Source organism: Temnothorax curvispinosus, unplaced genomic scaffold (assembly GCF_003070985.1).
Source record: "Temnothorax curvispinosus isolate PA1 unplaced genomic scaffold, ASM307098v1 QBEX01008001.1, whole genome shotgun sequence".
In the NCBI taxonomy this organism is placed as follows: Eukaryota; Metazoa; Arthropoda; class Insecta; order Hymenoptera; family Formicidae; genus Temnothorax; species Temnothorax curvispinosus.
In genome coordinates, this window is record NW_020217781.1 from 30,836 (window position 1) to 43,482 (window position 12,647).

General features: G+C 43.3%; 1 protein-coding gene across 1 annotated transcript in view; it reads left to right on the forward strand.

The window, feature by feature from the left end:
- The first annotated feature begins 3,366 nt into the window (after positions 1 to 3,366).
- The window catches only part of LOC112457620 (bifunctional heparan sulfate N-deacetylase/N-sulfotransferase), a 119,506-nt gene continuing 110,225 nt past the window's right edge, over positions 3,367 to 12,647 (forward strand). Inside the window, exon 1 of the mRNA XM_025020782.1 lies at positions 3,367 to 4,140. The gene's annotated coding sequence lies outside the window, so the exon portion shown is untranslated. The remainder of the gene's footprint in view (positions 4,141 to 12,647) is intronic.

Sequence of the window (12,647 nt, forward strand, 5' to 3'; positions counted from 1 at the left end):
TGAACTGTAATATCCAGGACACCGTGCGAATCCTCTTTCTCTCCCAACATTTTTCCTTCGTATGAATTCAAGTATCACTATGATCTCTTACCGACGATTCGCGCCAGGCATCCTGATACTCCGAAATTCAAGAACATAATCCGAATCCCGGGAGCACAATTTGAGATCCGGCAACTCGTGTTCGCCGTAAAGCGCAAGAAAGAAGCTGATGGAGGAGGGGGAGAGGGGGAAAAGCGACGGAGTCTCTCGCGCCGGTATAAAATGCTCGCACTTAGCCATCTCGTGCCGGGCGTTTCTGCGATCCGAGAGAACTGGAGGAGAGTCTAGCGGGAGACGTATCGGATGCACGACGAGAGACGGCGCGAGAGCTCCAGGTTTTAGCGAACATCTGCCGGGTGAGCTGATTTCCAGCCGACGATAAGACCTCGAAATGCAAGCCCGAGCGCCCGAGACGCGGCTAGTGTAACCGCGCCAGAATTCATTAGTTAACCCCGCGGCTCAGCATTTTTGCAGACTCATTTCGTAGCGTGTAGCCCCGCACGTAGCCACGTATACACGGAATTGCGCCGTTGAAGAATTTGGGAAAATGCGGGAAGGGAGAAAAAGAGAGAAAGAGAGAAAGAGAGAGAGAGAGAGAGAAAGAGGAAGAGATTGCAACTATCGGCTTGAATACCAAAAAGAGCACCGTACTCCTCGGAGCACGGTGAAAGCACGCGGCTCGCTGCGAGGCGAGATATCGGCATTAATATCGATGCGAAAGACGGCGACAATCGTTCGTAAACTTTACATTGCCTCGTGTTGCATGAGATAACGTAAAGCCGAACGGATAAGCGCGTGACATACGAAATTACATCGCCCAGCAGTACAGATCGGCATTTTTGCTATACGCTCGAATTTGTATACCGGTCTGATTCGCCTTAAAAATACTGAGAAATACATTCGCGAATTTCTCTGTTGTGTTCGCCGCGCCTTGAAAAAAAAAATCATATCGAATTGTATCCCACAGGAACGTCACACAGTTGAAAGTCAATTGAATGGCGTTCGAATTGGGGGGATTTGGGAATCATATTCGACTGCTGTTCATCCATTTTCTCCGCTGAGAGCGCCCATTGATACATGTATTGTATATGTATAACTTATATAAAAATCGAGGAATACGTGCGCGCGGACTATTTTTTTTTTTTTTTTTTAATTTCACTCCGGCAAACTTTACCTTCCGACGAACGATATACGCACAAAAATAGAGTAATCGAGCGAATTATAATTCCCCGAGCTAACAGAGGGTGTATATCGACGCGTGAGAATAATGGGCGTGGAGTTATCTCACACTTCCTATCTCCGAAACGGTTCGGTCAGTTGGAATAATGCATGAGTAAAACTCGCTCAAAATATAAGGCAGATATATCATATCAGAACTAATGCACCATTGAACCTGCGGGATGATTACATCGCTGATAAGGAAAATTTTATCAGACTTTGAATTGAAGGCATATCGTCGAAAAAGTTAAATCAACTTTGCACTTCTGCGAGTTTACGTTATAGAGTTAATTATCAAATGTTTGGTGTCGAAGACGGAAGAGAAAGTTTATCTTTGAAATACATATAGATTGTTCGATAAATTTTAGATGCTTTATCGAGACAGTTTGCCAAGGTATCGGGGAAAAAATCGCGCCCAAGCTATTAATTCGCTAATTTCCACTGAAAAAGAAGTATCTCAAAATTCATCGACAAACGTATCGCTGAATTTACATCTTTATAAACCTTTAATCCTCATTACACTTTCACTATCCATCGATCCATATCTAACTAGTTGTATAAATGTGAATATATTTTTCCAAGAATAGTAAATTTTTTATTATAATTCTGTACGCTGTTAAATTCGTAATGTCAAATTATACTTAATTTAAGTTAATTTCAATTATTCAAATAAGTCGCCATTCCTATATTAAATCGTCTATAACTCGAAATTAGTCCGCTCCGTTTCAGTAAATCGTTAATTTAACAAAATCAATGAAGTTTAAAATAATAAGGTTTTATGTTAAAATATACCTAATAAATTTTGACACACATGGTTAAAAATAACAAAATGTTGTTTAAATCAAAAGGTATTGATTTAAATTTCATCCTTAAATATTTAACAGTGTACAAGCAACTTGAAAAAATCCCCAAAAAATTCTGGATACGCATTTTGCGAGCCGTTACGCTATCGATAAAACTGTTGCTGACGGAATCAATTCCCCTCTACGCTAATTAAACCGTTGCGAAAAGTCGCGCGAGTAAGTAGCGTGTCCACGTGCGTACACAGACGACCCGCATACCACATCACGCGCGCACGTAAGCTCGAGCTAAAGAGGCTCGCCGAGCCTCGAGAGTAAAGTTCGCGTATACGCGATAAGTTCACCTACGCGATTCTACATGACATATAATACGTGGAGCGCGCGAGAGGACAATCTCGGGCCCCGCGTCCGTCCGTCCGTCCGTCCAGAGACTCGCCCACGGCTCCCCTCGCATTTGCGACAGCCGCAATCGGCTCGCCGCGAGTGCAAGAGCGTAGTACATCAATATGAGGATCGCGAGAGAGAGGCGAGAGAGATGCGTTTGGGCGCGACCGCGTGCCGAGTCTCGCGTGCGGCGCATGCGCGCGCCGCGCGTTCCGCTTAATCGCGCCGTCTCGCTTCAATCGACGCGCAACGCATCACGCCGCGGTAAGTCTTCATCGCGCGACAACGAAGGAGCCTTCAGCCTCTTCTCTCCGTTCGACCAGCGGCGTCTCGCGCGTATAGCACCTCTCCGCTCTCGTGTATCTACGCTCTTTGTCGCGCCGCTGGGCGCGCGTTCGTTATCCTTTTCCACGACGACGTTTCTCTCGCTCTCGCTCGCGCGCCTCCACTCACCTGCCGCCATCTTCGTCTGGTCAACCGCGCGCATCGCGGTTCTCTCCGTCGTAACACCGGCCGCGGTCTCCATCCCGCTAAGCTCGTCACCTGCTCTCGTTCTCGCACTCGCACTCGTCCTCGTCCCTCTCGCACTTTACTCTATCGCGCACTACCACTACCACCGTCGCGACCAACGGATCTCTCTCTCTTTCTCTCCGTCTCTTTCACTACCGCGCGCGTACCGTAGCGGTGGGGATCGGAGTATTCGGAGTTCGGAGTCACGGAAGTAGTCTCGAGTGGCGGGGGAAGCCGGGCGGGCAGCCGAGTGGGAGCGAACACAGCCGAAGGGAAGAGCACGGTAGGGGAACGGAGCGGTGGGGGGAAAGGGTCGCCGCGGCGGCCGACGCAGCGGCGAGAGAGAGGGAAAGAGAGAGAAAGCGAGAGAGGGGCGGACGACCCCTCTAGCCGGGCGATGCCACTCAACTGAATCCCCGCTCCGTTCTCACGGCAGTCTGACGCCGGTCGCGCAGTCAGCATGGCTGGATTTTCGCGCAGTTTTTCGCCGGTCCTCCCGTGCTGAGGGCTCCGGACGGACCAGTACTCGAGCTGACTCGAGCAACGTCGCACTTCGCTCGCCGTCGTCACGCGCGGCGTCGGTCTCTCGCCGCGTTAACGTCGTCACGTTCCGACTTTCCGTCGCGAGGCGCGAGGTAGCCTGGTGCCGTCCGACACGCCAGTTTTGACCGGGAACCGAGAAGCCCCGAGAAAGGACGCCAGATGCTTGAACCTAACCTCCAAGCGCGAAGAAGACTGCCCCGAGGGAGCACGCTCGCAGCCGCAACGACTCGCGTCCAACGTGGCTAACTTCACGCGGGATCCGCGATCTCTTGCGATCGATTTCCGTGTGCGCGAGGCACGAGCGAGAGACGTCGTGGACAGAGAGAGAGAGAGAGAGAGAACAAGACGCCGACGAGCGGCTGAGTTTCCGTGAGTTGCGTTCTTCATCGTCGGAACTCTCCGGGAGGCATCTCCGTCTCCGGCTGTACCGTGTGGTGATCGACGGCGAGAGGGGCGAGGGAGAGACGCGGTACGCGGTAAATGACAGTGCAGTGAGAGAAGGGACGGAAAGAAAGGCTCCGCTTCGAGGCGGGCAGTAAATTTTGACCTCGAGAGGAGAAGAAAGAAGAGATCCCCCCGGTCTCAGGATTCCCTGCATCTCGTGTGCGCGGGGACTCGGCCGAATTCGACGAAACTTTCCCGAACGGTGAGTCTTTACGATTTTTTTTGGTCGAAACGCGCGCGCCTTCGAAGATTCGACGTGACAGTTCCGGCAGGCCGATGCATTCTCGTTTTGTTTACTAGCCGGACATTTAAACGCGCGTCGTTCAATCGAGCGTGACGATACGACGCGCCGCATAAATAATGACCCACGACGACGCTGAATCGTAAACAAACCGCCGTACTTTTCAAACACGTGACGACGGACTTGGCGTAGCCAAGTGTGCGTGATTGCAGATACGATTATTATCCGGACCGGTGCCAGATGTCGATTATAGGAGGATAAACGAGGATAAATAAACCGGATAATTCGTTTAATTGCCGATAAATAATCGGCATTTTTTATCGCGCGCACCGGTAATCGTTAAAATTTTCTCAGCGTCTCATTCGAACGCAGTTTCGTATCGAACGAATAAAAAACCCCGTCACAAGATCGGTTACATTTAATATTAAACCCGCAACGATTCCATTGTCTGTTTTCCGCGAAGAAACGTAATCTCTCTTTTTCTCTCGTTCGACGCACGTGTGTCACCTATACGTCTTTTTAACGATAGATATAAATCGTGCTTTTTATCTCGGAGCACGAGAGACGATAACTGAGATTCGCTTTATTTCTTTGGGCGCAAATCATCGTCGTTCATTTCCAGGAACGTTCGTTCTGTTCGGCCGAGATTTCGGCGTTGCCGCTTAATAAGAGAGTTTGAAAATCATCGCCGAACGAACACGACTTGCCGACACGTTTGTGTTGCGCGAGTCATAATCTCCGATGAACCCGAGACACGGGGTGGGGATCGCGAGGAGAGGCGACGCGTAGTCGCGAATCCGCATCATTAAGCCGCTGCTGGCTGTGCGAGATTCTTGGATAACGTCGACCACGTCATCGGATCGGGAGGAAGACGAATGTGTCGCGATAATGAGACCGTAAATTCCACAACTAGCTCGCGGCATTAAGCCGCGACCGTCGCGAACCGCGAATAGTCCGTCTTCATCACGATGAATTTAATTAACCGTGACTTGCGTAATTAAATATTCGGTCGCGCGCGCGAAAGACACGCGCTTCTCATCTCCTTACATATTCCCGACGAACGGGAATGGAAAATGAATTCCGCGATGTATATTTCACATATTTCGTACCCGATCTCGTTCCGCGACTTATTTTTAGACGCGAGAGAAACTGAATAAAGCGCGGAAAGTGCGATGTATTGCTAATTATTCATTTGTCGCAACACTGCGCTTGAATTACCATCGGAGCGAATAATAGCAAATCGAGATTGGCAATGAGACGTCGAAATTAGTTCCAAATAGAAACGAATAACCAAATTTATCCTCTATTAACGATTTAAAATTACTTTTATATAGGTAAACGAAAGAGGGAACGTGATATGATACTATAAAATTAGATTGATATTGAAGTAGCGGTAAAAAAAAAGTATACTCGCGTACGATATAGATCGTATTTTACGTGACACGGCGCATTCGCTGTAATTAGATGCCGATGCATCTGGCGAGGTGGGTTTTTATGCTTTCTCGTGATGGAGCGGACGGTTTACTAGCGACATATTATGTCCCTCTGCTTTCCTGGCCGAGTGAAAGCATCTTTTCCGCGCTGACATGCTCGCCTTTAAACGCCGCTCTTCTTTAATACGATGTCGTACGAACCCTCGTCAGGATCTACACCGCGGGGAGGTAGTAAAAATTCCACGTTTGTAGAGTACTTTTCAGTAAGAGGAACAGAGAAAGAGAGAGAGAGCAGGGTAGGCGAATAGGTTGAAAAAAGCTGAACAAGGAACGTCCGCTAACACATAGCAAGGGAGACTCTAAAGCACTGTTTTTAGCTACGCAAAATGCGAATTCAACCTGCAGCTTGTTTTCCTGTTTCTTTCGTTTAAGTCACACGTATCACGTGCCTCTCTCTTATGTTTTAGCGACATTATGAAATAGGATTAAAAACTTACAATTCGTGGAGCAGCTGTTGGAATTTGTGCAAATCTAAACGATTGCTTATATGTATTGAGTGCGATTAATTCGTTATTAACCCTAGTTAGCCACACTTATTTTCGAGTCCTTATTTCGCCACACTCCGGTTTGTAAGACCGCTCGACTTTGTTGCATTGTCACTTTCAGTCTAATTAATATTTTCAAGCTTGTAATGGTAATGTAGAAATAATTGGAAATGCAGAGTCTGAATAAGATTGTTTGTGATATTATAATATCAAGGAAACTTCACTTGAGTTTAAACTGAACTTATATTATAAGGAAACTAGAAGATTGTGTTATTATGTGAAAACTAGAAAACCGAAAAACGTTTAGCGGTCAAAATGCGAATTCAACCTGCAGCTTGTTTTCCACTGGACCAGAGTGTGGCGAGCTAGGGTTAAAAATTCGGCTATTAATTTGCTGATTTTCCTCTTTATTATTGAGTGGGGCTTTGAAATATGAATTAGTGACGATAGGCGGAAATCTTACAGCAATGTCAGCCTATTTAAAACAGTTGCGTCACGCCGTCTCGACATCGTGATGTAACATTCATAACGCCGTTGAATTGTAATGAGCTGATGTCAATCGTTTTATTTCGCTCGATACAACTCGATACTCAGTAATCCAGTCTTGAGCGCTACGCACTCGTTACTATCCGGGCAAAGATATTTATTTTCCGCCTTAAAGGGAATTTATCTCAACGTTACCATCGAACTCGGATAGGATTCGTTCATCGACTCCCGTATTCGCCGATCGTTACCGAAAATTGTTCCCGCGCGAGAGACTTCGACGCCGCATCTCGTGTGCCGTCGACCTTCCGGGCATGCCGCGGAGTCGTGGAAATTCCGGAAACGCCGATCCTGGCTGGCGAGCCGTTTTCGTGACATTTATCTCGCGGCAAGTTCGTGCTAACATTGCACACTTCTTGCCGGAGTTCGGATGCAACGCCCGGATAATTCGCATCGAGTTAGAAAAGAGGAGGAGAAGGCGGAGAAGGATGAGGAGAAACAGGCGAAATGTGGGAAAAGCTACAGAGAGAGAGAGAGACTCGTTCTTTTTCGGGTTTTGATACGAATTACCCGAGTTTGCCTATCCTGCCCTCAAGATTACCCCCTTTTCACGGTCGCCTTCGGCGCGGGAGACGCGCTTCCCGCGTGATGCGAAAAGTTTGAATGGCTTTCGTTACCGGATTTTCCGGACGACGCGCTTTGCTACATGCAAATTCGGAGTATTTTCCGCGCGCGCGCACGCGCGCGACGGTCTTTAGGGACTTTACGAGGCGCTCCGAATTGGGTTCGCGAGCCCACGGGATTTTACCGGCTGTAACAAGGTACGCGATGTAAGAATCGTTGTAATCCATATTATCCGCATCGATCTATCCTTAGCTGCCTCGCCAAGCATACGTTACTTACTAATCAAATGATGCGAATGAATCTCGACGTATCTGAGCTCGACAATTTGCGTGCAACGCGATTCTTATGCAGTCCGAAGCACGTATACTATTAATGATTCGTCATACCTGCCTCATGTTCAATTAGAATTCAGCATCCGCGCTATGAGTAATGATGCATGCGGCTTGATACAACGATTACGAGATTATACGATTGCTTTAGGCTAGGCCAATGGCGTACAATTAGCTAGGAATTTACTTGTTAGAGATATTTTTAAATCAAATCTTACCCTTTTCTCCGTAAGGCTGTTAAAACAAATGAATAATTTTATTGTTGTTACATGTAATTACAAACTTGCGATATTAATTAAATAAAAATAATTTGCATCCTCAAAAGCAATTAAATTATTTGATTAAAAGTATGAAAAAGATATATAATGGATAAAATATGACAGGAAAGGTTCAATTTTATATTTAAAAATAATTTATTTATTTCTATAAAACCGATTGAAAACCACCAGAAAACTATTTAAAGCATTATTGTCTAAAGCTAATAACTTAATAATAAGCGAAACAGGATTGATATAAATCTTATTATAATAAATTAGAGAAGATGCCATTTTTGGTCGGGCTGGATCTTGATAGCCCAATAATAATATTTCTAAATGTTGTATACTTTTCCAACACAATCAGTAAAATGCGCACTGATTATATGTCGGTCTTAAAATACACAGAAATATTATTATTATTAGAACCTGAAGAGGGTCGAATTTGGACCGAAACGTTGTGTTTTATTATTAATAAATTTGCTAGTTATGGTCAAGGAAGTTTGGTGATATTAAATTATTATTAGACTATCAAGATCTAGTCTGACCGAAAACGGCATATTCTCTAATTAATTGTATAAAGCCAATATAACTCAGTTATTTATTTTGAAAGCGATACAAATCTAATTTCGGAACAAAACAAATTTTTATGAGATATCGATGCGTGAAATATATATAAACCGATTTTACCGTCGATTTTTATAACATTCTCAAAAATAGACTAAAATAATAAGTTTATTTAATAGAATAATAAGTTTATTTTCTAATTTGTTATCGAGAAAGCAATTTAATTGAACTTCAAATTGATTTTAAATTGAATTCTAAAAGCTGAAACTGTATGAAACTTGATTCTTAGTTATATTTTGCGACTCCACACAACGGTAATTTAATCAGGACTTAATTATTTGCATATTTAATATTTCGAAAGTCTTGTTACAAATACATAATAATAGTTTCTGCTAAAGACACATAAAATTAAAATAATAGTTAAAAATAATTTGCGGTATAGTTGAGATACCCTGTATAGATATAACTTTTCTTCAGAAAACCATAAAATAACATGGCGCAAGTTTATTTATTACAGAAATGTCATAATAGAGAAATATTTTTACTCGAACGCGGCATGTGTCATATTTCGCCAAATAGAAAATGTTCTCGAGCAAAGAAGTAATCGCCCATTACAAATTCGATCGGCGCGTGTCATTATGCTGTGCCGATCGTGATTAGCGTGTCGTGCGCCGAGCTAATTGGCTCGCTGTCGAGTTGCGTCCGCGCTTACGTGCGTCCGCGCTTCGCTCGTTCGATCGTACGATCGTCAAATCCCGTGGCGAGTTATCGTCGCGTCGCGCGTTTATCCGCTTCCGGATTCGCGTACGATAATTGAGCGCACTCCAGTTCATGCCACGTTAAAACGACGAGTTTAACCCGCCAATAGCGCTGCTGGCAGCCTGCCGTCGATATCCGTATAATGTCGCGATATAGCGACTCCGACCCGCCGCCACTATATACGTTCATCGGCCCGAGGAACGGAGCGTAGGCGATGAACTCCTTTACCGCGCCTACGGTATTATCTTAAGTTGGCACCGATATACGCATGAATTCATCGCAGAGCAATTGCGTTTGCCCGTTGTGCGTTTCCCTTAAGCCGATTTTATCAAGTTTTCCATTCACGGCTGTGAATCGCGATGATACATCTCGTTTCTCGCTGTTTATTTTTATTTTCAATAAGTTTACTTTTATGCATTAAACGAGTGACGTATGCAGATATGTTTCTAAAATGTTAACAAGTTTATTTTGAAAAGATAACGTTATGGCGCAGTGTTGGATATGAATAAATGAGAGCTATATACTTAAATAAATGGAAGTCTTTTTAATATAAAATGAAGAGATTTGAAATAATATTTATTCAGTAATTTAATATCTATATTTGTATAAACAGATCTGAATTTTCACAGAAAATTATATATTTATTTATGTTATATATTATGTCGTAATAACATCTATATTTATTTTTGTTTTTTATAATAATGTTGAATACAAATTGCGTTAAATAATATTTAATAATTATATATTAATTATTGAGTTTTTTAAAAAGTTGTTTACAAGTAATTTTAATTTATATAAAGATTTGAATTCGAATTTGAAATTGAAATTATTAATTCGAAACTGGAAATTCTTGAAAGTCTTGAATATCTTGAATAAAAAACTTGGCTTAGAAGTTTGTGTATTTAAAAGTTCTTGAAGATAATATTATTATTGTTTATATCGTTGTATAAATAGAAAGTTGAAGTAATAACGTAATATGTAATATGTTGGAAAATAACAATACATTTTTAAAACATTAAAAATTTTTAATACTATTCAAGACTATCAAAATATTCAAAATTTTTATAAAAAATTTGTCGGATTTGAATAATATTCAGAATAAAAATAAAAATATAATGAAAAATTTTTATTATATATTTGAAATTATTCAAGGTGTTTTAAATTTATCACTAATATCTTTTTCGAAATGCGTTACATTTTCCAAAATGGAATATAAATATACTAATCTCGTGCGTTGTATTATTGTTCACTTATCATTTGTCTGCTTGATTTATTTAAATAAAAAGAAAATAAGAGCTCGCAACATTTTAATATGCTGAATCAAAAATTAAAGTTGAGTGAGATGAAAAGAGATTGCTTGGCATTGATGCCAATTAAACTGAGTTGTCAATCATATATATCGTTTGTATACCTTCGTTTCATCGCTCTTAAACGAGATACGATCTCGAGTCCTCTTAAAAAGTGCTCGGAGTGATAAATCAAACGAGGGTTCTCTCTTCGCCTTTGCCTGTACCTCGCAAGAAGCTCCAGCCAATAAGAGAAACTATATATTCTTCGCAATATCCACACGTCACATGGCATATAATTTTCCAATCGTCAGGCGCGCGTGAGCTCGTCGAGGTACGCAAAAGACTCGTTCGCGTGAGGAGCGCAAGGACACGTAATTCGAAGGCGCGTACGATGAAATATCGAGATTCTATCACGTCAGGTCGGTTGGTCCGTTTGGCCGGCCCTTCGGAGGTAACCATCTCGCGCGCGCGCGGGCGCACGCTCGGTCGATCGCCTCTCGATCGGGAAGTAAACGAGTTCCCGGGGCGAACGCTCGCTCGGTTCGGTCAAGCAAAAGCGAGGGAAAAAAGAATGCGATGGTAAGGAACGACAGGCGAAGGAAGAGAGGGCGGTTATGGGAAAAGAGAGGCCGGCAGGAGGAACATGATGGCAACACGCCATACCTGGCGTGCACTGACTACCCGCCTATCCTGGGCTAACTCGATTGCCGCGATTGTCGCACAATACGTTGTTGACATAACACGAGAGTCGGTGTGTATTTGTCACTCTTGAGCTTGAGTTCGTTGACCCAATTAAAAAGCCGCGTTTAGAACCGGTAACTGGCGTCGTTGCAGTCTCAGTTGTGCACCGTTGTAGCCTTCGCGTCCTCCTCGCATTTTTGAAACTTTCCGGAAAAGATCGTAGAGCTTGCAATTTTAGTAGCTCATACGCCGAAAAGCCAGCGAACAACAGTAGTTATGGAAAGTCTTGGTAGGGTTGTAGCTGCTGTTATTTTTAGAAGCCCGTGGTGCGAATATCCAACTCGGCGGTCAGACGGCATTCTTGAATTAATTATAACGTATCGAACATTGCCCGCGTGAGCGCATATATCGATTATTTTGCCGCAGAACATTTTGTCCTAGTTCGAACTGTTTACTATAGGGTATTTTCTCCTCCTCTTCTACCATAGCTTCCAATGACAAATCTAAAATTAATCTCGCTAATCGAGATCTAAGTTATTATAATTGTCAAAATATAATTTATAAACAATTTTAATCGTTGTTTACTTTTGATTACTTTCCGAATTGAGAATCAGTTTTGGTACTAAATTAACTAATCCGGATTTGTAATTTTACACGAAGGATCTGAGAGAGGTTGTCGACCTACGAAGATCCGTTGATGAAAGTACCTAAGTGTAGCCACTGTTTAAATTTGGAATGTGGCGCTCCACCGCGGCTTGGAAATACCGCCGCGTATATATTTTTGCTTTTATATCACACGCACATATGTCTAAATCTGCACGTCAAAGGAATACTCGTTACGTACAAGTAAGCGCGCTGACATTAACAGCGTCTTGAAATGATTATGCGGTTATAATTGCGACCGCGAGGAGCATTGAATAATGGAAACGGGGTCTGTTTTATCGGACTTACAAGACGGACGTATACGTAAATAGAACTGAAATATTTTCTTTGTCAGTTCAGACGGAAATATTTAATGCTCTTTCGGGCAATAAACAACAATGCGCGCGTTATTTGCATTGCTCATTACGCAGCTGCGCTATGTACAATAGAGTTGCCAACGTAACCGAAGGATGAGCCGACCGATTGAATTGCAGGAAGGGTGGTCGTCTGGGTTATAAATCATAGCCATTGTGTAATTTAATTACGTTTTCGGTAATCGGCAGCTGCAATCGATTGCGCTCAGCCGAGTGTAATTTGCAAACCTAATCGCCTGTTGCGGTCCGCGCGTAAGGTATAATACCAGTTTGTCAACTATATTACTGTGTTTGATAAAGTTCATGTTAACGTGTCCATTAATGCAAATCGCGTTTCAAACACTCGCGCGATGGAAGGAGACGCTGGGTGTTGTTGGTAAACTCCAATTAAGGCGCGTTGTTAAAAGCTAATCTAGACGTGTCATTCACCAACGACGATTTCTACGTTTTATTTTCATTTTTACTCCTTTCCGCGGTAGAAAAATATA